Genomic DNA, 27,547 nt, shown 5'->3' with positions numbered 1-27,547 from the left:
CTTGTTCAGCCAGTTTTCAGAGAATGGCCCCTATTCCAAAGGAATGGGCCTATGGCTTCTCAGTCAGCTTTGGTTGAAATGGTCTGATCTCAAAATCAGATAAAAGAGCCAAATGAGTACTCACATACAGAACAAGACCTTAACCAGAAAGAACAAGACCTTAAAATAGGTCCTGAATAAAGCCTGGAGAGTTTTCAATGCAGAGACTGTGAGCTTGGATTCAGGAGCAAGACATAACTTCAAACTCCAGGATTGGTGAGAAAAGCCGTGAGCACAGTGGGCTCAATTTGTGGGTAACACACCTCTTTGCTCACCAGCCCTGAAGCCACGGGGAGTCTTCTCTGTTCTCCATACGGGCCAGCAAAATGTTGACCTGAAATAAGTAGACTGCCAGATATTTCTCCAGCAAAGATGGGTTTATTAGGGGTCAGCAGAGAATTGCAATTCAGGTCTGCAACCGTGGCGAGCAACATGGAAGTCCCTGCAGGGCAAGGGAAGAACGCGTTTACAGAGGAAAAGGATGCTGGGAGGGCTACAGTAAACAGAGAGTCTATAGCTTTTCACTGGCTCAGTACTTGCCAGGAAAGAAAAGGATTCTCTCTTCTTCTTGTTGAGCTCTGCTATGGTCACAGGGCATGAGAGCGCCCCCTTCTGGTCTCCCAACTCTATTTAATTGAGGCTTCTCTTTATTAATTCTTTACAATTGACCTAAAGGTTAACCTTTAGGATACTAAGGACCTAGGTATGCTTCCTCTTTGAATCTCCATTGAATCACTGAATCAATTAGTTTTTTGGGAAAGTTGTACCACAGCCTATATTTATTATGTGAAATATCCAGATTTGGCAATATTTCCAAATTCCAATGAATTGTCACAAATGTACTGATTTTTTGGCTAAAGTGAATAGATTTCCTGAAATTGTGTTAATTCCATCAGCATCAAAGTATGCTTGAACTAAGGTACTGTATTGATTATAGGCTTATATTCATAACATACCTATCATGAAATTTACCCAAAGAATAAAAGAGGATTAGAATATACATGTTGATGATTTGAGCATGAATATTAGTGACACTTTTGGGTACCAAAATGTTCTGTATTAATTCAAACACTGGAATACCTGTTACATACAAGACATGATGTTCAGAACTACGAAGCAGTCTCTTTTCTTGACTGCAAACACAGTTATCTTACTCACTTCTGAATCCTCAACATCTAACTCAGTGCCTGGTACTTCATCCTCACAAGTAAGAATGGATTAACTACATAAGTATGTAAGAGAAGTGAAAACAAAATGCTGTGAGTTCAGAGCGGGGACTATTCCCTTGAATACTCAAGAGTGTCTGTGTAGGCCCCCAGAGAATGTTGTAATGGTTAGTGTGATGTGCCCAGTTACCTAATCTAACACTAATCTAAGTGTTGCTATGGAGGTATTTTGTAGCTGTGGTTAACATCTACAATGAGTAGACTTAAATAAAGGAGTCTATGCTCAATAATATAGGTGGGCCTCACCTAATAAGTTGAAAGGTTTTAAGAGTAAAACTGAGGCTTCCATTTGGGAGAAGAAATTCTGCCTCAAGATTCCAGGCTGAGTTTCAGATTTCAGGTTTGCCAGCCCCCACAATTGCATAAGCTAATTCCTTGAAATATACTAAAGTGAATCAGCCATATGCATAATTAACTATGTCCCCATATCCCCTCCCTCTTGAGCCTCCCTCCCACCCTCCCTATCCCATCCCTCTAGGTGGTCACAAAGCACCGAGCTCCCTGTGTTATGCAGCTGCTTCCCACTAGTTATTTTACATTTGGTAGTGTATATATGTCTGTGCCACTCTCTCACTTCATCCCAGCTTACCCTTCCCCCTCCCGTGTCCTCATCCTCAAGTCCATTCTCTATGTCTGCATCTTTATTCCTGTCCTGCCCCTAGGTTCTTCAGAACCTTTTTTTTTTTTTTTTAGATTCCATATATATGTGTTAGCATACGGTATTTGTTTTTCTCTTTCTGACTTACTTTACTCTGTATGACAGACTCTAGGTCCATCCACCTCACTACAAATAACTCAATTTCGTTTCTTTTTATGGCTGAGTAATATTCCATTGTATATATGTGCCACATATGATGTCTTCTTTCATGGTATGTCCCCTCTTCTCAAAGGCACTTCACTTTTCAGAAGGCCTCCTTGGTACCTCCTGATGGAATTTGTTCTCAACTTATAGGAAGTGACAAGGGCTCAATACTCTTTATTAACTAGGAGCTCAGTGAACACAATGTTTATAATGTAAAACCAACAATGATATTGACACAGTTGTCCTCCTTCTCTGGCTTTCCTGAAGCCAGTGTTAAGGCAACTTTCCATCTCAGAAGTCGGTCCATCAAGTGTATGGGGAAGAGACTAAGTGGGGAGGTCAGGCAGCCCCAAAACGCAAGCAGGCCATTGTGAGTCACAATGACAATAATCCACGTCACGCTGAATCCCATGTAATTCTACAGAGTTGGCCTGAATGCTGAAAACAACAATTCTTCTCCCTTAGGTCTCGACCTACCCTTAAGAACGACAGTAAAACTATGGTACCATAACTGTGATACACAAAGAAATATTTCTTTTCTAAAACTCACAAATACTATAAGATTCAGTGATAAGTTGTGATTCCAACCAGTTTCATGGAAATTGTGTTGAGTTTATGAAGGGTGAGAAACAGATCTCACCAGCGGGTTATGAAGCCCTTTTGAAGAAATACACAGAAAATGTGACTACAAGTAGTAAACTCTATTGTAGTACACAGATGAGTAGGGCACAGTGTTTATACAAGTTTACAGTCACAATATTTGCTCATAAGTGGTCATTGTTATTAAAGTGGTGAGACTGTGATATGGTAATACAACCTCTTCCTTACTACCAAAGTTAACTGTTTAAATATTTTATAAGTGCTAACTCCCAAACTAGTCACCAGACACAAACTGCAGGTGTGAAAATATGTGATGAAGTTCATAACCCACAAGATGTAGAAGCATTAACATTAAAATGTTGAATAAACTTACAAATATTGATCATTAAGTTTTGAATCTGTCCTTTTTCAAACATACACACTGATGCTGCAAACTAAGCATGAAATATTGAAACTGTATAAATGACTGTGGAGACCAGGAAAGTTTCTCCAAAGAATGACCGTTAGCCCACTTCCCTGATACTAACCCGAGGCTCGGCTGAGCTGGAGAAGCCCCAGCGGCCAGATCCCACTGCGGAGTGAAGCCCGCTTACGCTCACACTCAGCTCTGGTTACATTTGAGGCAGTTTAACAGTTCCTGGCACCTTCCAGGAACCTTCCTTTTATCTTCTTGACTGAAATGGAGTCATATGCCCGCATATGCCACTGAAGGTGCAGAATTCTGCGGTGCTTCTGGCCGCTACCCGATCTTTATTGACTTCCCCTTCTACTCCATCATTTTCTGCTTCTTTTACAATCTGGTCAGTATCATCTTTACTGAAACAGCCTTCGTCATTAGTAATGTGCATTTTGTTCTTCCTGCCAGCATTTTTGTCTGCAGCAGGTACCCTGAGGATGGTATTGGTGACCCTGTCAAAGGTCACCTGGATGTCAGGAACACCACAGTAAGCTAGAGGATCCCAGAAAGTACGAACTTGCCGAGCAGTTTCTTTTCGTTAAAGCCCTTTCTCCCTCATACACTTTTGCTAAGACAGTGGTCTTGTTGTCAAAGTAAGCTGGGAACATCTGGGTCTGCTTTGGAGGTACTGAGGTGTTTCTCTTGATAAGGGATGTCACATCCTCCCTGCTGTCTCAGTGCCTGTTGGGAAATGGGTAACATCAACGAGCTTCTCTGCACATACCCTGATTTGTTGCCTGTGAGAAGAGCTGCCTGTGCAGCTGCGCCACACACCGTGGCCTCATCATGGTGGGTGGTCTTGTTGAGCTCCTCTCCATTCAAGACATCTTTCAGCAATTTCTGGAACTTTGGGATACAAGTGGAATCACCCACTAGCACAATTCCATTAACCTGGCTCTTGTCAAGTTGGACATCCTTCAGAGATTTCTGTACGTGCTTCAAGGTACCACGGAGGAGATAAGCACTGAGCTGCTCAAAGTGGGCTCAGGAAATGGAAGGGTAGAAATCCACACCCTTATAGAACCAGTCAATTTCAAACCCGGGGTGAGCAAAGAAGTTCAAAATACATGTTGCCTTCTTACACGCAGCCTCGGTGTGGCACATTGCCTGCTTGTTGGAGGCTGTATGCTTCTTGCGCTTGCATTTGAAGTCATCAACCAGGTGATCCACCATACAGTTATCAAAAATTTCCCCAGCCAGACGTGTGTCACCAGCTGTGGATTTTCCTTCAAAGATGCCATCCTGGATGTTTAGGATAGATACATCAAAGGTGCCATTACCTAAGTCAAAGATCAGCACGTTTCTCTTTTTTAAAGCTTCAGGTGTTTGGGGATTTTTTTTTTTTTTTAAATCCAAGCCTTGGAGTATGGTGCTGCAATAAATAAGTTCATTAATGATTCCCAGGATATTAAGATCAGTGATGATCCCTGCATCCTTGGTGGCCTGACACTGTGAATCATTTAAGTAGGTCGGAACAGTAATTACTGCATTTCTACTTTTTTTCCCCTAAATAGGCTTCAGCAAATTCTTTCATCTTGCTTAGAACCATGAAAGAGATCTCCTCTAGGGGAAAAAATATTATTTCCTTTATATTGTACAATTACTTTGGGCTTTCCCTTTCCACAAATCACTTGGAAAGGCCAGTGCTTCCTTCTGACTGAACTGCGGCATCATCAAACTTGCATCCAATCAGCTTCTTGGCATCAAAGATGGTACAGGTGAGGTTCATTGCCTCTTGATTCTTAGCAACCTCATCTATGAGGTGTTCACTTTGTGAGAGCGACTTGGACTGGTACATTTGCCATGGTGATTGGCAATGATCTCTACTTTTCCATGCTGGAAGACCCCTACTCGTGAATAAGCGGTACCCAGTTCAATACCAAAGGGAGACGTCTTGAGTAAAGAAAGAGAAGGGGGTAAGTGAGGCTGAAATAGTTTAAAAGAAATCAGTGTCAACTATAGCCTCTTGCAATGAACCTCTACATGAGACCTATATCCTCTATTTTCTCCAGCACCTCCTGTTTGCTGTATTGTGGTCCTTATGTGGGTCAAACTCAAATATAAATGCATTCAGTTTTATAATTCATTCAGATGGTAATGTGTTCCACTTGTCTTCTATTGTTCGCAGCCTTCCCCTGCATTTGTCAATAGATGCCCGATTACAAGATGACCACCAGAATTCTGAGGATGATATCAAGCCATCAATGGCAACCAACAAGGCTTCAAAAGCCCTTGGAGCCATTTTGGTGTCTCTTGTGCCCAAATTTAATTTGTTTCTAGGTCCAGTCAATTTTTCCTCTTTGCATGTGTCCTGTCCCACTGCCACCACTCTGGTTCACATTTTTATTACTTCATATTTAGATTATCACAGTAGCATTACCACTAGTATTTCTCCTTTCTCTGATTTCATGACTTATGCATCACCATCATTCATCCATCCATCTCTCCATTCAATAAACATCAATTATGTAACTGCCATTTGCTAAACACTGTGTTAGATACCGAAAGTAAAGGGAGAAATTAAATACGGCTGCTATCCTCTAGGAACACCATCACGCTGACCTTTTAAAATTATGCCTTTAATCACACTAACCCTTGCTTAAAAACTTGTTCCCTATCACCTACCAAATACAATAAATAAAATAAAACACATCCAACTAACCTTTCCAGCTAGTATGGCTTATGGAATCAGACAGACACAGATTCAAGTCCTGACTGTGCCATCTGCAGCTTTGTTAGTTTATTAATGATTAGGCATGCTTTTTAACCACTCTCCTCCTCACTTTCCTTACCTTTAAAGTATACCTCCCATCTTGGCATAGAGTAGGTGCTCATTAAAAGTTCTTCTGGCGTTTCTTGTCTTTAAATAACCGGCAACCCTAAAACACAGATTCATAAAGAATCAGAATATAATGGATTCTAGATATAATCAAGTAAAGGTCTCTAATTAGACATCTGGGGAAACTGAGGTGCAAGCTGGGAAGCGACTGGCCCTTGGTGACACAGGGATTTGGTGGCAGATGGAGATCTGGTAGCTGGTCCTCATGACTCCCCATCAAAGCACTAAATGGAAGCAGCCAGGAAACTTGAGGGCAGGAAGGCAAGGGCCACTCCCAACCAGAAGAATATTTCACTTGATGATCCAGATCGCAAATATGTAGCAACATTCTCAGTTTACAGGGAAAAGCTATTTTTATTTTTCTCCAAACGGCAATGTAGAAGTTGGTGATAAATCTGAAAAATGGCAAGCACAGCAAATACTTAACTCTAGGACATTAAGGTAAGTCATAGAGCAGTGTCCTCAGTGGAGGGAAAGATGGATCTGAGATTGTAGGCAGGATGAGAGCAGAGGGACATGGAACTAGAGAAGGTTAATCCTGGGCTGGTCTTCAGAAACCACTGGGTCTAAGCCATCGGGATGACGGGTAAGAAAACTGAGACCCAGAGAGGTCAAGGGATGGCCCTAGATTGCACAGATACTTATAGACGGAACTGGGATACCTGACTTTTTAAAATCTTGCGATTGCTTCATTTGATTACACTGGCTACTCAGGCAGAAATATCTGCATCACTTAGCATTTGCTGACTACCTCCTATGTGCAGATCACTGATCAGTTGATGAGAAAAGTTGCTAAGTTATACCGGGGCTGAACACAGGTAGAGAGTAGAGGGAAGGAAAGCCGTTGAGTTGTCCATGTAGGCAGCCCCTCTAGCTGCACCGGCAGAATACATGAATGTCTGCAGTCACAGCCAGCCTAGGCAGGATGACTCCCAAAGAGGTTATTACAGCATCATTTAAAATTAAAATTTAATAAGTTATATTCAACACGAGTTGAAAACTTTCATAAATTTAATGAATCATCTAATTAAATATTGTATATGCAACAGTATGGAGCAGACTGAAAGAAAACCTTAAGAGTTATTTTTATGCTTAAATGCAATTAGTGAGTAATGTTTTAAAAACAAAACCCTTTTGAATTGGATAAAGCTTTTTTTCTAAAGCAGAAAATGTTTATTTCATAAACCATCCCTTGTTTTCAGGAATTACATGTTTATTTTTTACTTTCAAGGCTAAGTAGTCAGCTAAACTACAGTTTATACCAGCCACCATGTTGTCAGTCCAGACTCAGCGGAGCCCGATATCCTGCAGAATGATTACATGGCAATGTTGTCAAGAATTGTGTTGGGTTATGACGCCAAAGTAATCCCATGTTACTGGGCCGGGGGTGGGTGGGGGGAGGGACTACATTTTCTTAATCAGAACATGACAACTAGTTTCATTTATAATCTTTCCTTAATTTGCTTTCCTTATGCTATATTGGGTGGTAAATATATTAGTCTATATTTATTAGTTTATATTTATATTATAAAAATATAAGTGTGGTAAATATTTAGTCTCTTTGGGCAGCTGTTAGTGAAATATCTCCTAAGTTAATATGTCAGCTAGCTTTCAGCCCAATATTCAACCTAAAGTGGAAAAGCTCAATTTGAAATCTGACAAGTAAGTTGCTACACAAGTTTGGAAGTCTCTAAGCCACAGCAGCCTGGGTTGGGAATACTGCTCTCCAGTCCTCTTTCTTGAGAGCCTTCTACTTCCTCTGGAACTTGGGAGATCCCTAGAGGATTAAACCCCACCTTCCCAAGCGGCATGCTAACTGTGGAACAAATCATCTCCTTCATAGCCCCCACTGCCTGAGAGCGTTTAGTTCAAATGAAAGATTTTCAGACTTCCAAAGGGCAGAAATGGTGAGTGAAAGCCATGAACTATAAGGAATGTTTTATTTCTTCAGCTGGCTGACATGCACACAGGTAGTCACTGTATTATTCCTTTCGCCAGTTGGGTATTTCTTAACTAACAGATCCATCTCTTTGAGGTTCATGGATATAGCCGGTTCTCTAAAAAATCATAATTACCATAAGTATTGCATTGGGTAATGTAAGAAATCCATGCAACAAAAACAGATTATTTGTATGCCTTCATCCGGGACCTGTCATTACTCCCTATACTGCCAAGAGTGAATTCTCTCGTGAGACCCACAGGAATTTGCTAATAAATAAGGTTGGATCACCCCCCTCCCGGGGCTAGTCTGGGGCTACAACCCTATAGCATTCATTTCCTGACATTACTTAGTATATACCAGCTGGTCAAGGGTTAACTTTGCTTTTCTTCCAATTTCACTATTCCTCAGTCCTTTATGCAATCCCCCAGCAGCTGTGTTATCCCTAATATAAAAATGATGATTTAGCCTTAGGGATAAAAATCAGGTTAAAGATAATAAATTGCTTCGGAAGATGAGAATAACGGCCTGAAATATATTACAGAAAATTACTGCACCCATTCGGAGTCCGAGGAAGAAAATCAGTTGACTCTTCTCTCCCCTTCCCAGAGCAAAATGTGGCTCTGGAAAAGCTAAGGAATGAAACAGAGGGAGATAATTCATCCAGCTTGATCTAACCAGAAATAGGAAAGGAACCATAGGAGAAAGTCTGATTTGTGAGAACTGTCAGTAAAGAATGTCGCGAGGTTCCAAGAAACCTGCAGGTGTTGCTCCTAAGTCAAATATATGTCAGCTTTTTATGTCTATAATACTGTCATGAATTAAAATGTATTTATGCATATAGATGGTGCATTTGGTTACAACTCAAAAGTGGAATAATACCCCATTGCTTCACATTAATGACTACTCAGGACTGAGAATTCTGAAGCATTATTCTCTAGCATTTGCACAAGGGTTAGGATATGGGAATATCTAAAGCGGTTATGTTGCACTACCCAGCCTCACACATGTATATCTATCCGACTTGCAGAGAGACTTTGCAGGTTCCAAAGACTAAGGCACACATGTCAATTAATAAAAGTAAAATGCGATGAAATATTTCAAAGTACTTTGGAAATGTAAATTGCTATGGAAATGCAATATATTATTGTTGCTCTTAATTATAATTTCAGAAGCATCAAGCATACATTTATATACATATATGCACTTATATACATATATGCACATACATACATATATATGAATATACATATACGTGTGATTAGTCTTAGACACAAACTAAACTGTTAATATATAAAAGAGTGGTCATTGAAAAACTATACTAGAAGTGCAGTATAGCCTGTAAGAGCAGAGAAGAAAATGGGATCAGGCAGGGCACATCAAAGGCTTTAACTGTAGTGTTTTATTTCTTCAGCTGGGTGGTATGTACACAGGTCAGCACTGTATTATTCCTTTCCCTTAAGTTTGGTATTCGTAAGTAATAGATAATATTATTTCAAAGACAAAGAATGCTCTATTCTAAACCTGCATGGGTATTTGCAAGAGAGAAAAAAATTAAAAGGAAAATATCTGTAACTGCTGTTCAGCTACAGAAGAGGATACAAACACACACTTTCACACAAGCACACCTACACGTGTGTGCGCGCACGCACACACACACACACACACAGAGCCACACACACACACCCTGCCACGTGGTGTAATGGGATCAGAAAAATTGAAATTCTGGCTTTGGCTCCACCACATCTGAGAGGCCTGAGCTTATACAAGTCACTTAACTTTGCTGAGGTCCAGCTGACTCGCCCGAAGATGGGATTTTTAATCTGTAGACAGGGCCACTGTGAAAATTATTAATATCATAATGAATATAATCATTAATATACAGACAAGAGCACTCTGCCAAGTGAAACACCATTATATCAGAGCACGTGCTGAAGTGGGGATGCAGGCCCTTTGTGCCCATCCAGTCACTGCACCGAATACTCACCTGGAGCCCCAAATCAAAGGAGAAGCTGCCTATGTACACACAGAAGTGAAAGGAAAGTCATATTTGATGTGGTCTTGAGGCAGGAGATAGATGGGGCCCAGACTGAGCAGCTGGAGTCTGTCCCCTGTGGACAGATATTCCAAGGCGAAGATAATAGTGGGGGCAGAGAGGGAAGCCTGACGTGGGGCTCAGAACCTTTACTCCAGTGCGTGGACTTCTGTGGTATAAGTGTTCTCCAGTCTGTGAGTCACCCACCCAGCGGTTATGGGATTTGATTTTACTGTGATTGCACCCCTCCTACCGTCTCATTGTGGCTTCTCCTTTGTCTTTGGATGTGGGGTATGTTTTTTGGTGAGTTCCAGTGTCTTCCTGTAGGTGACCGTTCAGCAGTTAGTTGTGATTCTGGTGTTCTCGCAAGAGGGAGTGAGAGCACGTCCTTCTACTCCGCTATCTTGAACCAATTTCCTCTACTGGATTTAAATGAACACTGAAGAACACTCGTACTGGAAAGATTGGAAGGAAATATAACAAAATGTTAACCATGGTTAACTCTGAATTATAATATATATTATACGGAAGAAAAACTAATTTTCCTTCTACCATTCTAGGTTCTTGGCTGAGACAACCCCTGTAATAAAGACAGATTAACAAGAGAAAAAGAAACAGAAGTTTAATAACATGTATCTCTCCTTACACATGGGAGAAACCCAGGAAAAGTTCAAGCCTTCTCCATTGATAAGACTTTCTAGAATTTCAGAGTCACCCTCTTCTTCCTAGTAGAGAGGGACACACCCTTACAAATGGAGATTTCCCTTATAAATGGAAGATTCCCTTACCAAAGGGTAACCGCTACTACTGATTTTCAGGCCTTTTCCTAAATCTGCTGGTTCTTAAAAAATAATCTGCTCAAAATAATCCTTATGCCAAAGAGGCATATTTTGGATTGGGGGTGACATATTCTGCTCCCCTTCAAGGTAATTTTTTGATTTTGCTTCCTTCATGTTTCTGTCTTCCAAATTTTCTACTGTGAAAATATATTACTATCAAAATCATAAAAATTAAGTATCATTTAAAATACCAATGAAAAATGCTACCAATTACAAAAGCCTTTAAAATTACAAATTACATATCATTAATATGAAAAAACATCTTAAAATTTGTCACATAAAACTTACAAAATAAGAAAGAAACACTTTTGGTATGCCAACATTGGCTTTTATCCTGAACCAACCGCTGTTTGTGTGTGTGTGTGTGTGTGTGTGTGTGTGTGTGTGTGTGTGTTTAACTAAAAGAAGAGCCTAAAAAATATTAACTAAAAAGTTAATTTTAAAAACTTTGAAAACTGAGAAAATTGAGGATGTTAACATCATAGATTTCCAAGGTAAGTCCAACAAGCAGTATCAGAAAGGGCATCTTAAAATCTGTCTTCTTAAAACTTAAAAAAATAAAGAAACACTGACTTTTGATATATCAACTTTAGCTTTTATCCTGAACTAATCACTTCCTGAACCAATCAGTGTTGTCAAAATCCTAAAGTTAGATGAAGAATTGCTGAAATAGACCAGTATGGATTTTGTAGGTTGTGATACACTTAAAAATTGTTAAAACTCTGGAAGCTGGGAGAAATGTGGGCACATTAATAACTTCATAGTTTGCAAGGTTAGCCCAATTTGCAATTTCATGACCAAGTTTTCTCACAACTAGACATGAACTCACTAAAGGAACACATTAGAGAACTCTCTAATTACTTACTGATCACTAATAAACAAACTTTTAGGTCAACAAGCAAATGTCTTCTTCCAAAGGCATTACAAAGTACTCTTCTCTATTACCTATATTCTCTCTCATGCTCTTAATGTTGATATCTTTAAGAATCTCCAAAAGATCTTAACATTTATGAGGAAGCTAAGGTTTTCAGGATAATAAGAAATTCTTATCATTTCACATAAATGTCAAGTTGGATAAGGACCCAACTTGTTGGTTTACCCCGTTTATCATAATAAATTTAATATCACTTCCACCAGTGAGGCACAGTACTGCATCCACAATACGATAGGTAACTTGAATTCCTCTGCTCCTTAAATTAGTAAGCAAGTTACAGTGCATATCAATCACGCATAATGAGTCTGAAGCATGGCTTGATTATATTTCATTTGCATAAGAATTTTCTGTAATTTTTAAAAACTGATCATTTTTAATTCAGAATAGATTTAAATGCCACACAACTGCTGCTCTCCTCCTGAAATGCTAAGCCATCTTCTTACATAATACAAAAATGCTAATCAATTTTTTAAATGCAGATCCTAGCTTGTTAATGAGTTTTCACCTTTCTACATGCTGTCAAATCTCATTACACTGTCACCTTTCTAGGGTTCACAATTGGAGTACACATTTATATGGTTCATTTCTAATTGCTACATTATTTCATTGCATTTACAAGGGAAACATCTTTTAAATAATCCTTGGATTGTCCAATTTTAAGGATAATTTGCTCTCTTTGCATTCTGTAGTTTGTAAAACTCCTACCATTAATTTATGGAAATACTGATTCAAACATTCTCTGATAAGCCAAAAAAGTCTGAAGACTAAAAATGAAACAAACAGGAACCAACAGATAAATGTAGATCCAGAAGTTAATTACAATGAGATAAAATGTACAAATAAAAATAGCTTATTAAATATAATAATTTAGAAACATGGAATTCATTTGGGAATTATTATTTTAAAATAACTATTCATAAGATATTCAGAGGCTAAGCATTTTCTTGAATTTCATATATATTTCTTACAGTAGTCAAAGATCTTGAAAGATTTTGCTGGGGAGGAGGAAGAAATTTCCCTCTACTCTTCTAGGTTCTTCTGGCTGGTCTAAGAATTAAATTGACATGAGACAGATTAATAAGAAAATCAAAGTTTAACAACATGTATACTTGGGAGAGACCCAGGAGAGCTGAGTAGCTCGCCAAAATGGCCCAAGCCACCGCCTTAAATACCACCTCCAGCTAAAGACAAAAGAAGAAGTTGGGGGTGAGGGAGCCAGTTATGAGAGGTGACCAGGAAAAGCACAGTAAACAAGGGTAAGGTTGTTGTGCAGATTTAAGTCCATGCCTTCTCCACTGATAAATTTCCAGAGATTTAGTCATTTTCTTCTTGGTATAGAGAGGAAAACACCCTTACGAACAGAGATTTCCCTTGTAAATAAACGTAAATGTTTCTTTCAAAAGGGTGACTCCTACTTGGTTTTCAAAGTTTTTCCCTTGTCTGCTGTTTCTTAGAACTTAACCAGGTTAAAATAATTAATATCCCAAAGAGACATATTTTGGGGTGCCAAATTCTGCTCCCCTACAATCTCCATGTGAATTGCATTGAAATCTTTTAATAGAACACTTTCAAGAGTGCATCTTAGAAACCAAGACAAGGGGTGAGACAAGTGACTCGTTTTTAAAACACACTATATACTGGCAATAACTTTTTAAAAATGTTTAATAGGAAAGGAAAAAAGAATAGGTTATATGGGAGAAGCAAGTACTTGGTAGGAAAAAAATGAATTTAACTTGCTAAGTCAACTCTTAGATGCAAGTCCCTAAGCAATGCCAAGCATCAACCCACTGGCTAGAGGTAACGGTTCCTGATAGATTTCATTACTACACATTGAATGTTCTATTCTTTGCAAGGAATATATATATATATATATATATATATATTCTCCACCAAGGTAAATTTCTTTCCCTCTAAAGAAACTGTGAAATTTCCATGGAGAAAAATCTGCATGGTAAAAGGATTTACAGAATCATCCTGAGGCATTTTTCCCATCCGTAAATTCCAAGTTTAGTTGGCACCAAGAATACACATTTGTTTAGGGAAAAAAAAAATTCTCTTGTTCACTTCAAGTGCACAACTAATTCCTAAAACCTATTGATTCACTTTTATTCATTCATCATATACAGCTTCTAAAAACAGAATATGTAATATTCTTTGAAAAGGAGCTTATATAAAATTTTAATAAGCTGTTCCACATTTCAAAAATCACAAGATTACTGTCATTTCCTAGACAAGACATTTATCCTTAGTTCAAGATCCAAAATCACTTGTTTAATTTAGCACATGCAGCAAAGACAAACCAGCTCTGTTGCCTTCCCTAAAGAGCAATGTTGCTTGCCATTAAAATAGAATTTAAATAAATGACCATTGAGGCATTCGTTTGATAGTGGGGTTATAGGTGATTTTCAACAATAAGCCTGCTGAAAATCTGGAAAACAAACTAAACAGGAAATTTTTAAAAGCAATGACAAATAAAGACTTCACCCAACAGTAAACTAGTGCAAAGCATGGGGAAGGCAACAGACCAGACAACGAAAATGGAGTTTCTGGAGCCCTTAGGCGCTCAAGGGAAGGGCCCTCCCCTAGTGACAGTAGACCTGTGGCATCCAAAGTAACTCTATGTCGGAAGAGTGCTTCCCATTTCAGGACAGCAAGTGATGAGGCCATACGGACCATTACAAAGTAAAAGCCTCTTCTCCTCCAGATTAGCCAAAATAGCACAAAATCCAACCTCGAGGTAAAGGTAAAGAAAAGACAAGGGGCTCTGAAAGCCCAAATCGCGAGATCTAGAGGTTAGCCGAATAAATTATAAATTCAATTTCAGAGTAGAGGAAACAAATGGTTAAACACTCCCCTGTATCGCAAAGGTAAAATCACTAAACTCCAGGGCAGTGGTCAATTTCACCCCCTCTGCCTTGCCTCTCCCATTCCATTCTGAATGTTCTAGAGCCTGTGCAGCGTCCTGCCCCACTGCCTCTCTGACCTGACTCCGGGAAGTTTGACATCTGGCCCCGCTCTCGGCTCCAGGCTCTGGGGGTCCTGGCTCCGGGGTCCCAGCTCTCGGCCTTGGACCCCTACTCATGTCACCACGTGGCAGGTGCGCACCAGCCGCTCGTAGATTCCTGTGTTCTGCCAGTGTCAGTATCTGTGCCTGCGCTGTTTCCCAAATCTGCCTCAGTCCCGCCTTCCATTCTCCCACGTGGCTCATATGCTCACAACTCAGCCAACTCTAAAAAATGTTATGATTTGTGTATTTTCTCATTCTCGTTTTTCATGTTTCATTTCGTCGAACTTCTCATTCTTTTATGTTTGTCCCATTTTTCTTCCATTGTAGTTTCTCATTCTTGCACCTGTTCTTTTATTATCTGGCACTATTTTCTCACTGCCAGGCTTCTTACTTTACTTCATCTTCTACTCATTTCCTCATTTTTACCCCCATAAATGTCCTTGTCCTTTATTTCACTTTCCTCTCATGTTTAATCTCATATTTTCAGCATATTCTCTACATTTGTATTATTCTCTCACATTTTTTTATTCTCAAATTTCATTTCAGTGTCTCATCTTTTCCATATTAAACTTCTTCTCCTATTCCTTCATTTTCACATATTATCTTTTGCCCTTTCTCATGTTTATAAATTTCTATTTTCTCAAAGTCTTGATTTTTCACTCCCTCTTACTTTCCAGTATCACAGATTATACTTTATTCCTTTATTTATTTTCTATTTTCTCCTTCCTTGCTTTATGTTCCTTTACTAACTTTCATTCTCTCCCTATTTTTACTCACATTCTCTCCCATATTCTTTTCCATCACTTTTCCCTCACATACATTTTCACAGTTTTCTCTGCCACACTTCTCCCTCTCATTTTTAAAAATCATTATTAAGTCTAACAGAGTTAAGTAAGAAAAGGTTTCCTCTAGTGCTCAGATACCTGCTGGTAGGTGAACTTACCAGTTAGTGATCCATGCAGGTGAATGGTGAAACCAAGGCTGTGCAAGTCCAGATGAAATGAGGGTGAAGACTAGCCCATCTAGGGACAATAACTATGTTTTATACTAGAGTGTGGCCTAGCAAGAGCCTCTCATTAGTTGTCCACAATCACACCACTCAGTTACAGAAATTTCTGGAAACACCGAGGGGCCAAGGAAGTCTCACTTCAAAGTTCTTAACCAATCCTTCTTTAGGCACATTGTTTCCTCACAGGACAGACTAATCTCACTGAGGCTTGTCATTATCCGATTATAGGACAGTTATTAGCCCCAACTCTTTCCCTGTACATCCAGTTGAAAAATCCAGACAGATGGGAAAATAGAAATATACTGCTTGGGGATGGGAAATAATTGCAAGCATCTTTTAAGCCACGGGAGTAACTAAGGTAGAAAGAAAAGTTTAAAACAGAGCCCTTAGATACATATAATTCAAATTACAAGAACCAGGTGAGGGGAAAAGAATGAGCAAACAGATCCTGAAAAAATAAGCTAAAGGATCTCATGAGAAGAATGTTTCAGAAGTATCACCGTTTTAGATATAATAAAGAGAACATAGGGTTTAGACTCAATTCTATGTTTGACCACAAGGAAGACAAAATATTCAAAGCAGGGTTTGAGTGAGGTCAAAGAATAGAGGCCACAAAAAGCGAAATTCAAATAGAGGAATAGACCCGACACAGCTTCATCTTTATGCTTAATTGTATGAATCAGCTAAATGTAACTGGGAAGATGAGTCTGCCTGCCCAGTGTCAAACAGGAACAAGCCTGGACTTAGCGAAGGAGAAACTTTATTCAAAAAGACTGTTACAATAAGGAGAAGACTCCAACCTCAGGATCTGCAAGTGCCTCAAAATCAAACAGAGAAAGGCTTTTCTTACATGTGAAGGGGGAAGCAGGGCTAGCAGGAACTCTGTGGGAGAGAGGGGCACGTGGTGGGAGTGAGCAGCTTGGTAAAATCAGAGCTCTTCAACAGGAAGTGTTTCTCTGTGTGGTCAACCGGTTCTCCATTCTTGGAATGAACTGTTAAGGGGGATATTATGCACCTTGGAGCTTGCTTAAGCTTCAGGTGACCCAAATGTCAGGGGCCTGTGAGGAGGACAGAAGCTTGACTAAAGTTTTGTCAAGCCAAGTCAGAGGGTAAATAATGGACAGTGGGGGGGGACTTGGTCACCAGTAAGTTAACAGTCCTACCTGGAAGTCTCTACTGGCAAACCAGTTGTGAGCAGAGTACTTAGGCGAACCACTCCATTTTCAACATTTATTTCTATTTCAGTCAACAAATATTTTTGGAACCTATTCTCTAGCAAAGCTGTGTCTTATTTGTTTTTCTGTTCCAGTCACCTATGGAAATTGAGATTAAGGTACCCAATAAAATACACAAATGGAAACAGCATTAATGATTAGAAAGGCCAAATCTGTTACACTGCAGATGACAAAAAGGAGGCCTAGAACTGAACTGTAGGTAATCGTAATCCTCAAACACACACACACAAGCACACACACACACATACACTCACGCTCACATACACATTTGATTATACCTCTGAAAAACTATCTTGGTCACTGAGAATGGATCTCCATTTGATGAAGAAAAGCATTTTGGCCTGGCTGTATAGTTATATTTAATTTAACTTTGCTTACACATTTTATTTGAATTATTTCCGAAAATGTAAAGTCAATCTTTCTATCTTGGGACATATATACCCACAAGAAAAAATATATTACTCTTTTTTCCCAGTACAGAAAATTACATTAGAGAAAGTCCAGGAAAATAGCAGAACAGTAAATCATGCTGAGATCAGAGTTGTTTTGGGTTTTAATTAGTCATAATATAACACAATCAAAGAATAATTTGCTGTTACTATCATTTTAACAAGATAGTTTTTCATAATGAATAGTGCTCAATAATAACCTAAGGTGAATATGCTCAGATGAATTTGTTTTGCTATTAATATTTATCCAAGGATACTGCAGAATTCACATTTTCCACATCTGCAACCTGAAGTGAACAGAAAGGAGTAGCAGGCAAGATAAGATGATGAATTAGGTAGAAAACAATCAAATCTAAAAGGAGACATTAGCTGTGATTAAACGTATTATTTGCCATGCCTATTTCAGTGAAAAACAAGAATTCCGGAAACTGTAACATCTATTTATAACATGAAATATGGGAAAAGGTATGATAAAAGTAATATGTCATTGAAACCTGCCACTAGTATGGTCTCTCGCCTGTTTATCTTTTATTTGCTTTACATTTTCATACCCTTAGAAACCATTTATTTCTAGAGCTTCTAGTGATATTATACTACATTATACATATGGTGATCTAGATGTCAGGATTGAATGAATATAAAATAGCTATTCCAAAGGTGTATGATTATGGCAAAAAGCAAACTCATCTCCTTATAGCAAAGAGCAATTGCCTAGAGATAAGATAACATTGCTAACTACGGACAATAAATAATAAGATAGAAATCACAATGGAATAATAAAATGCACCATTTTAACCATCAAACATGTATTACCCTTAATGGGTGCCATATGTTGTGGATTTACAACTATACTTTTCATAACTACATTTTAAAAATAAGGAATGTGTTTCAGACTTGTAAGGGAGATGTCATGTTGTATTTTCACTCTAATGCCCCCTCCTACCACCACTACTATAACTTAACAAGGTTAAACCAGAAAAGTATACACTTTCCCTTTGATTAAAGACCTTTTGGCAAATAGATAAATACATACATATATTTGTACACACACACACGCACACATATATATACATACACACACATAGATTTAGTTTAAAAAGGCAAACAGCAATTTTATGTACACAAATCAATTTAATATTTTTAAGTGATTTAACCATTTAAAAAATTCAGAATAAGGTTAAAAATCATTTTTTTTTAAAATATAGCTACCACCGTGTGTATATTAAAGGTGAAGGAAGAAGTGAGCACCAGACAGTAAGAATATATGCCTTTTAGAGCCAGAAGATTTGAGTTTGAGTCCTGGCTTCTAAATGACTCTCCGCAAAGAAGTGAATCTCTCTGAGCCTCACTTCATCCAACTGGAAAATGGAACTTATACCTGCCAGTATAATAAGAATCCAATGAGATAACATGTGAAAAAATGCTTCTGAAACTAAAGATCAATATAAATGGGAAAACATTTAGCTTCCCTAGCTACCTTCTCCACATGCCCCTCAGTGGACTGATTGGATGGTCAGGCCTACAAGGAAGAATGTGGGGTTTTAGGTGTGAAACTGTGATTCTATATATTTTTTTTACAGCTCCAAATGTTCTCAGTTTCCTTAGGTCTCAATGATGTAGATGAAAGTGCCTAGTTTTTGGATCCAGACCCCTGGGTTGGAATCCCAGCTACACCTCTTTTCATGTGAATGTGATCATGTGTCACTTCAGCTTTCTGAGCTGCAAGTTACTTATTAATATGGTGATACAAATGGTACCTACTTCCCAGACTTGTTTGACGATTGCATGAGATAAGGCTGCTTAATTCCTAGCACCATATTTGGCATATAGTGGGCACTCAACAAAAAGTAGTGATGTTATCAATATTGATATTTATTGCCCTCATTTGACAATTATGCTTCCTGCTCTAAATGGCAAGATTCAAGCCCCAGGCATTTTTGCCTGAGATGTTTTTACAATGAATACTACTCAATACAAGCTAAGGTGCATGTGCTCAGGAGAATCTGTTTTGATATTAACATTTATCAGAGGATACTGCAGGATTCACACTTTGTACATCTGGTGGGGATTTCTCTGCTTCAGATCCTTTTTTCTTCGACTGCCACTTATAATAAGGAATTTTTTCATATCTCAGTGACCAGTATTACAGATAGGTGTCACACCAGTGAACTTATATATAAACAAAACAGTACATTTAAGGGTGAGGTTTCCAAGCAACCCCTAAATGAAACCGATATTTGAATAACAACATAGTAGCATCCTCAACTAATGTTAACTTGATGACCCAGCATTCTAACCCTAGTGATGAAAGTCCTCACCAGGGATTAGTGATTACCTATGACCTTGAATCAGCCAACTTGCAGTAGTGGAAATTTGCATTTTCAGACTCCCTGTTCTCTAACTAACTGCTTGCTTCCCTAAAATGGACTAGAGAAGAAAGAAGAACTTGTCACATTCATTTTTGGGGGAGCAGTGATTTGGAAGCCACTTGATTTGAGGACTGTATTTATTCACTCCTCTGTCTCCACTTAACTGCTAGCGAAGGCTTTATCCCACAAATCATCTCAGATAATTTCTAGGGCTTTTAGTATCTATTTCACAAACTTAATAATTATGGGGGAACAACATAAATTTTGAATAGATGTTGATGAGTAAAAATGCCATGAAAACAAAATTAAAAGAAGAAAGTGAGATAGCAGATGCTGAGATGGGACTAGTTGAAATTGGGTGCTCAGGGAAGGCCACGCTAATACAGCAACACATGATCAGAAACCTGAAAGAGGTGAGGATGTGGTCCATGCAGTTATCTGCAGGAAGGGCATTCCAGGAAGAGGAGCCAGCAAGGGCCAACGTCCTGGGGTAGGGGTGTGCTTGAGGAGCAGCAAGGAGAGCGGTATAGTGATGACAGTGTAGACAAGGGGACGAGGGAAGTGACTAATAGGTCTCGTAGACAGCTTTTTACATGAACAATGTACGTGCAAGACTTTCATGGAAAAAAATGGTAAAGCACACTTAAACACACACAGAAAAGAACAAAGTAAATGAAAGAGGTACTATGTTTTCTACCTCAAGAAACTATCAGAAAGATATAACACATTTTCCCAAAATGATATATAGTTTCAATGTAATGTCAGTCAAACTTCTACAGGCTTTTCTAGGAACTTGGCAAATTAATCTTAAAATTTTTTAGAGAAACAGTGATACAAGGATAATTAAGTTGCCAACATACTCCTCTAGGAAAATAGGTAGATTTGATCTACAAAACACCAAGACTTTTCATAAAACTTTAGTAATTAAACAGTGTGGTATAATAATTGTTCTTGCCTACTGTAATCTTTCTGACTTTGTCTCCCCTGTGTTCATTCCACACCTGGCTACACTGGCCTCCTTGCATGATTGTCCCCTTTGGACTTTTGTACTTGCTGTTCCATCTGCCTGGTATGTGCTACCTTCAGATATCTGTGTGACTCACCCCGTGATGTCCATCAGGCCTCTGCTAAGATCAGTGAGGCCTTCCCTGTCTATCTTATTTAAACGGCAATCCTCAACCCATCTAGTATGTGCCCTATCCTCCATCTCTGCTTTATTTTTCTTCATAGAACTTCTCAACATTTGATATTTTACATATTTTAATTATTTATAACTTTATTGCTGCTTCCTCCCACTAGACTATAAGCTCTAGAAGGGCAGGTGTTTTTCTCTTTTGTTCATTGATGGATTCTAATAAGCTAGAAAAGTGCTTGGCACATAGCAGATGCTCAATGTTGGTTGAAGGGATGATAAGTGAATGAATGATATCGGTACAATGATAATATTTAACTGAAACATAAAAGACAAGTCCAGACATAGACCCAAAGATATATAAAAATTTGGTAGGTGACAAAGGTGACATTGCAGTTCAATGGGAAAAGAACAAAAATAAATATAATAAAAATCCATGTAAGATATATGAAATGCCTAAATATGAAATGCAAAACTGTAAATATCTTTGAATTAAATCCAATTAATTTTATAACATGGGTAGGGAAATTTTTCTAAAACCAGACCCCCCCCCAAAAAACCCCCACAATATTCATAAAGAAAGTTTGCTAAATTAAATTACATTAAAATTAAGAATCTATGTTTTCCAAATAAAACCATAAAATAACTGAAAGGATAAATCACAAATTGGAAATAATATATTTGCTACACATATAACAGGCAAAAAGTTAGTTTCCAGAATATTTTTTTATATCTTAAAAATAAAAATAGCAACCAAGTTAAAAATGAGCAAAAATATGAAGACACTTTATATAAGACAACATTCAAATTGCTTGTGACATATTCATCTATACTAAACATAATTAAGAATTATGGACATGCAAATATAAATTCACAACAAGACACCATTTTGTATTCACTAGATTGAGAAAAAGTTAAGAAATCTGACAGTTCCAAGTTCTAGGGAGGATTGTGAATGTACTCTCCTACACTGCTGGTGCAAGAAATTGGTATAAGCACGTTGAAAAGCAACCTGGCGTTATCTTTAAAATTATATTGGCTAATACCTAACAATCCAGTAATTTTGCTCATAGGATATAGCCTAGAGAAAGGCTTGCATATGTAAAACGGAAGATAAAGTTGTCCCTTGGTATTCAAACATATTACTCAAAGCCATTATACAAAATGGCATGGTATTTGCATATAACGAGTGCACATCCTCCCATACACTTTAAATCATCTCTAGATTACTTATAATACCTAATACAATGTAAATACCATGTAAATAATTATAATTACAATGTAAATGCTATGTAAATAGTGGCTGGCAAGGCAAATTCAAGTTTTGCTTCTGGGGACTTTCCGGAATTTTTTCCCGAATACTTTCTATTTGCAGTTGGTTGAATTTGAAGATGTGGAACACACAGATATGCAGCAAAGACTGTATGTTCATAGGAGCATCATACATTATTCCTTACCTTCCTCCCACAATAACAATAAAAACTACAAGTAACCAAATACCCATTGACGGGAGAATACAGAAATAAATTGTGGTAAATTTTCAGAATGAAATACCACAAAACAGGGACTTCCCTGGTGGCACAGTGGTTAAGAATCCGTCGGCCAATGCAGGGGACATGGGTTTGATCCCTGGTCTGGGAAGATCCCACATGCCACGGAGCAACTAAGCCCATGTGCCACAACTACTGAGCCTGTGCTCTAGAGCCCGCAAGCCACAACTACTGAGCCTGCGTGCTACAACTACTGAAGGCTTCACACCTAGAGCCCGTGCTCTGCAACAAGAGAAGCCACCGCAATGAGAAACTTGCGCACCGCAACGAAGAGTAGCCCCCACTCACCACAACTAGAGAAAGCCCACGCGCAGCAATGAAGACCCAATGCAACCAAAAAAAAAAAAAAATACCACACAACAGTGAAAATGAATGAGCTGCAGCTTCACACACTGACACGGATGAATCTTAGAAACATGAGGTCAAATGAAAAAACAAAGTCAGAAGAATATATACAGACTGATACCATTTCATTAAGTTTTAAAACAGGAAAAAATTAACAATACATTGTTTAGGGATGCATACAAAAACTGGTTAAAATTGAGCGTGCAAGAGAATACAAAAAAAATTTTAAATGATGGTTACCTCTGGTAGGTATGGGGCAGAGGTAACTATGGGGCAGAATTGGTGTGGAAGACAAAGATATATTAAACACTATTGGTAATTTCTTGTTCTTAAATTGTGTGGTGGATTCACGTGTGGTACATTTTTTGTTGTTTCATGGTTTGCATAAGTATAACAAATTATTCTGTGTGTTTCGAATAGTTCCTAGTGATGCATTTTTGTTTGACAAAAATGGCTTAAAACAAAGATTTCTGTTCAGCAAAAGATACACAAAGTTAACAAATAGGTGACAGATTGGAAGATGAAATGTTCAATGTTAAAATCTGATAAGGGATTAATATCTAGACTCCACAAGTTAGATTACCAGCAACAGAAAATCAGAGATATTGATAGGAAAAATGGACAAAAATATGAACAGTCAAGTCACGGAAATGGAAAACCAAATATATAACACTAGTAATCAAAGAAATGCAAATTAAACTGTGAACTAACACTTGTCCTCCATACTATTGTCAAAAATGTGAAAATCTGATAGCAAATGTTGGTGAGAACCATGTATTCTCATGTACATCAAAGTGTAATCTAGTACAGCCATTTTGGAGAGCAGTCTGGCAGGACTTAGTGAAATTAATTAAGTATATAGATACTGTATGATCCAGCAAACCCTACTCCTGCAATATTATTCTGAAGAAACTCATTTCAGGACTGTAATAGGGTATGGACAAAAATATTCACCACAGAGTTGTTTGTGGTAGCTGAAGTTGGATGCAACCAAGGTGTTCATCACCAAAAGAGTGGATAAAGAAAATGTGGATACATATTATGGAATAGTCTGCAGCAGTAGAAGCAATAAACTAGATTTCCTTATAGTTATCTGGGTAGATCTTAGCACTGGGTGAAAACATCAGAAACCATGATACCTATAGCACAATACAATTTACATAAATTTTTAAAAATACAAAAATACTACATTCTTGACAAAGACACAGGGTCTTGAAAAGTAAAACAATGAAATCTTGCCTCTTCTTTCTCTTTCTCAATAAAGTTACTGTTATGAGTTTTGGTTTCAGAATCACGTTTGTTTCTGCTTTAAGCCCAAGGATATTCTACCTATGAAATCCACCTCTTTGCAGGAAATGGACTGATCTCTGACATTGGCTTAGTCAAAGGACAATGTGTAAATCACTCTACGGTTGGCAGTTGGCCAAGGGAGACGGCAGAAAAGAGGTTGATGTAAGTTTGTGTTCGAAGGTCATGTTCTCAGAAGAGTGAAGAAATACTTAGTTTCTGACCTTTTCCATAAATAGATTTTTGTACCAATTCGGTTAAAAGAAAAAAAGAGTACAACAACTTCTTTGAAGTTGCAAAGAAACAGTTCATAAAATACCATTGATGTGGCTGCTGCTGGATTTAGTAAAAGCTTAAAAAAATAAGATGCTGCTTACGAAAGTGATCTGTGAGCTTTACTAATTGGCCAATATATTAATAATAACAATCATATTGTAAATTCAAAGCTCTATTGCACTTTATCTAACAGTTTTACAAGTACTTTCACCTGCATGGATTGTGAGGCCCCCTAAAAAAATCACTCTAAGTTAGGCAGCTATTATCAGTCCCAACTTACAGAATTAAAAACTGTATCCCAGAGAAGTTGTCATTTCATTAGTAAATTACAGAAGAGGTACTGAAAACGTCTATCTTCTGACTGGATCATGGAATAATTCAAGAAAGTACTGAATCAGAGAACACGTTTTTGTGTCTTTGCATAATGTATTTTCAAGACAAAAGAAGTAGCAGAAACTGAACATAAGTGTAACACGAAGCGCAGAATTCCCCTAATGTTAAATTCTAAATTTACTGCTATATATTCGGGAATTAAAGTGACTGAATTAAGTACTTGAAAACTCAGTAAAGTTACCAACTAGTAAAGGTAATTAGCAAAAATGATCTGCTATTTTAATATTACCATCACATATCCTGAGTAGGTTCTGAAATATTAAATTAAGAATGATGATATTCTTCAAGAAGATATTGAAAACAGAAAAAAAGTTCTACTTTGTGTGGTAAAATTTCCACTTAGTTCATGTTTTATTAATGAAAAGTAGCTAACTATGGCACTCAAATACTTCTAAAAATATCATTCTAGAAAGACTTGACAAAGCAATGCCGCACATACTCAGTAAGTGACTATTTACCATAGATGAAAAGATAGCACTTACATTTCCTTTAGTAATTTTAGGATAATTAGCTATTGAAAAGGGTTATATATTTTTTCAGAACCATTCCAACATGTAATTCAGATGCTCTCGTTTTAAAATTCTTCCTCACAAATAAACCCAGATGGCTTTTTAAAATATTTATTTAAAGTTCTAAATTTACATGTAAATTCATTTTTAACAATTTTTGTCAAGTTTGGTTACATGCAAGTTTTGGCAGGTACCTATTTCCTCAAAGGCTGCCACAACAAAAGATGTTTCTTTTAAGCTGGAACACAATTCCAAGTTGCGTTATCATCAGTACATTATTCAACAAGAATCAGTATGCAATAGATAGTTGTTTTTATTTTTATTTTTTCATTTTAGTTGGCAGAAAGTGGCCTGCCTTATCACTTCACAATATTGCCCTGATAGTCCACTACACGTAGGCTGCTTAATTTCTGTGTAAGACTGACTTGCTTCTTGAAATATATCCTAGATTCATTTGAATTTTATCAACCTGCAATCCCAAGTGTTTTGTCATACCATTTATTTGGTTATAGTATGAATTAGAAGGAAGACCACATGGTGTTCACAGCTAGGGAATTGCATTCAATGATATTTCCAACTCTAGCTGATAATGGTGTCTTTAAATATGGATAAATCAAGATATTAGAAAAGAAGTGATTGCATCATGTTCACTTGATTTCCTTGTGCAGAGGGTGAGCACTCTAAATAGGCCTTAAAATATCACCCTGAACTGCCTTCTCAATCTGCCTTCATGATAAAGCTCTGAAGAATAAGGGGCTAGATAGCCTAATTGTCATTTATTGACCCTAAACCTTGGAAGGTTTGCATTTCATTCAAGTCATGAATGTGACTATGTCGGGCTGCATGTTTATTGCATAATTTTTTTTTTTTTTTTTGGCTGTACGCGGGCCTCTCACTGCTGTGGCCTCTCCCGTTGCGGAGCACAGGCTCCGGACGCGCAGGCTCAGCGGCCATGGCTCACGGGCCTAGCTGCTCCACAGAATGTGGGATCTTCCCAGACCGGGGCACGAACCCGCGTCCCCTGCATTGGCAGGTGGACTCTCAACCACTGCGCCACCAAGGAAGCCCTACTGCATAATTTTAAATACACTTCTCCCAAGATATTCCTTTTTGGTGGAGATGCTTGAATTTTACATAAAATATTCATGATTATAGTTCCTATCCAAAACAAGCTAAAGTCTGGTGGCAACAAGGGAGTAGAGCAAAATCCAATTACCTAAGGCGAATAGACTACCTCCAGGACTGCATAATTCAAAGGGGTGTCATTCCCATAGTTTATGATGTGAATGATGCTCCCTGTGTTTGTGCAAGTAAATGAAAATATATCTGCAGAAATATAAATAGACTGATTGATAATAAAATAGTAGCTTATAGCTGTAACTCAATTTTCTCCAGACCTCAACAGATTGTCAAGACCAGCTGAGTTGCATTAATAACACCAACCCATATTTCTTGTTTTCTCACCCTACCCACATACTTCAGAAGACCCTCAGCCTCTGGTCCAGATCCCCATACTTACAAGTATTTCTGGGAATTCCTAAAAAGGTGCTCACATTTTCTCACGAACAAGTCCCGGCAGCTATGGACCCCACCAGCATTTGCTCTTAGCTGTTGCCATATTCACTGCATTGCTGCCTCATAAAGGCCCTGCCGCTCTACCCTGCTGGACTTGCTCATGAGAAAATGCGAGATCTCACTAAGACTAAGAGCACTTGTGCCAGGCACTAGTCTCTCACAAACACTCTCTCCATCTTCTGCTGGGCTCTGCCACAGGTGCACTAAGCCCTTAAATGATCAAAATTGTCTGTGGTGAATGGGAGAGAACGTTTGACTTCTCTTTGTATTACACTCTGTTAGAGAGGACATGCATCCGAAGAGTGAAACAGCCCTTTGCATTTATATCTACTGTCCTCTCTCTACCTAGGACTCTGATATCAACCCCAAAGGAACTGGACCAGGGAAATGGTGACTAACAGCTTCCAAACTGTCCTTAAAACAATTCCTCTCCTCTGGACAGACAGCAGAAGCAAGAAGAACTACAATTCTGCAGCCTGTGGAAGGACAATCACATTCACAGAAAGATAGACAAAATGAAAAGGCAGAGGACTGTTTACCAGATGAAGGAACAAGATAAAAGCCCAGAAAAACAACTAACTGAAGCAGAGATAGGCAACCTCCCAGAAAAAGAATTCAGAATAATGATAGTGAAGATGATCCAGTACCTCGGAAAAAGAATGGAGGCAAAGGTCGAGAAGATGCAAGAAATGTTTAAGAAA

The 27,547-nt window shown here is 38.2% G+C and overlaps 1 pseudogene; it reads right to left on the bottom strand.

Annotated features, from left to right (window-relative positions):
* Positions 1-3,329: 3,329 nt before the first annotated feature.
* Positions 3,330-27,547, bottom strand: part of LOC114905912 — a 97,276-nt pseudogene continuing 73,058 nt past the window's right edge.

The sequence above is a fragment of the Monodon monoceros genome, unplaced genomic scaffold (assembly GCF_005190385.1).
Source record: "Monodon monoceros isolate NGI ecotype Baffin Bay Population unplaced genomic scaffold, NGI_Narwhal_1 Super_Scaffold_22, whole genome shotgun sequence".
NCBI lineage: Eukaryota > Metazoa > Chordata > Mammalia > Artiodactyla > Monodontidae > Monodon > Monodon monoceros.
This window is presented reverse-complemented; position numbering and strand designations above follow the sequence as displayed.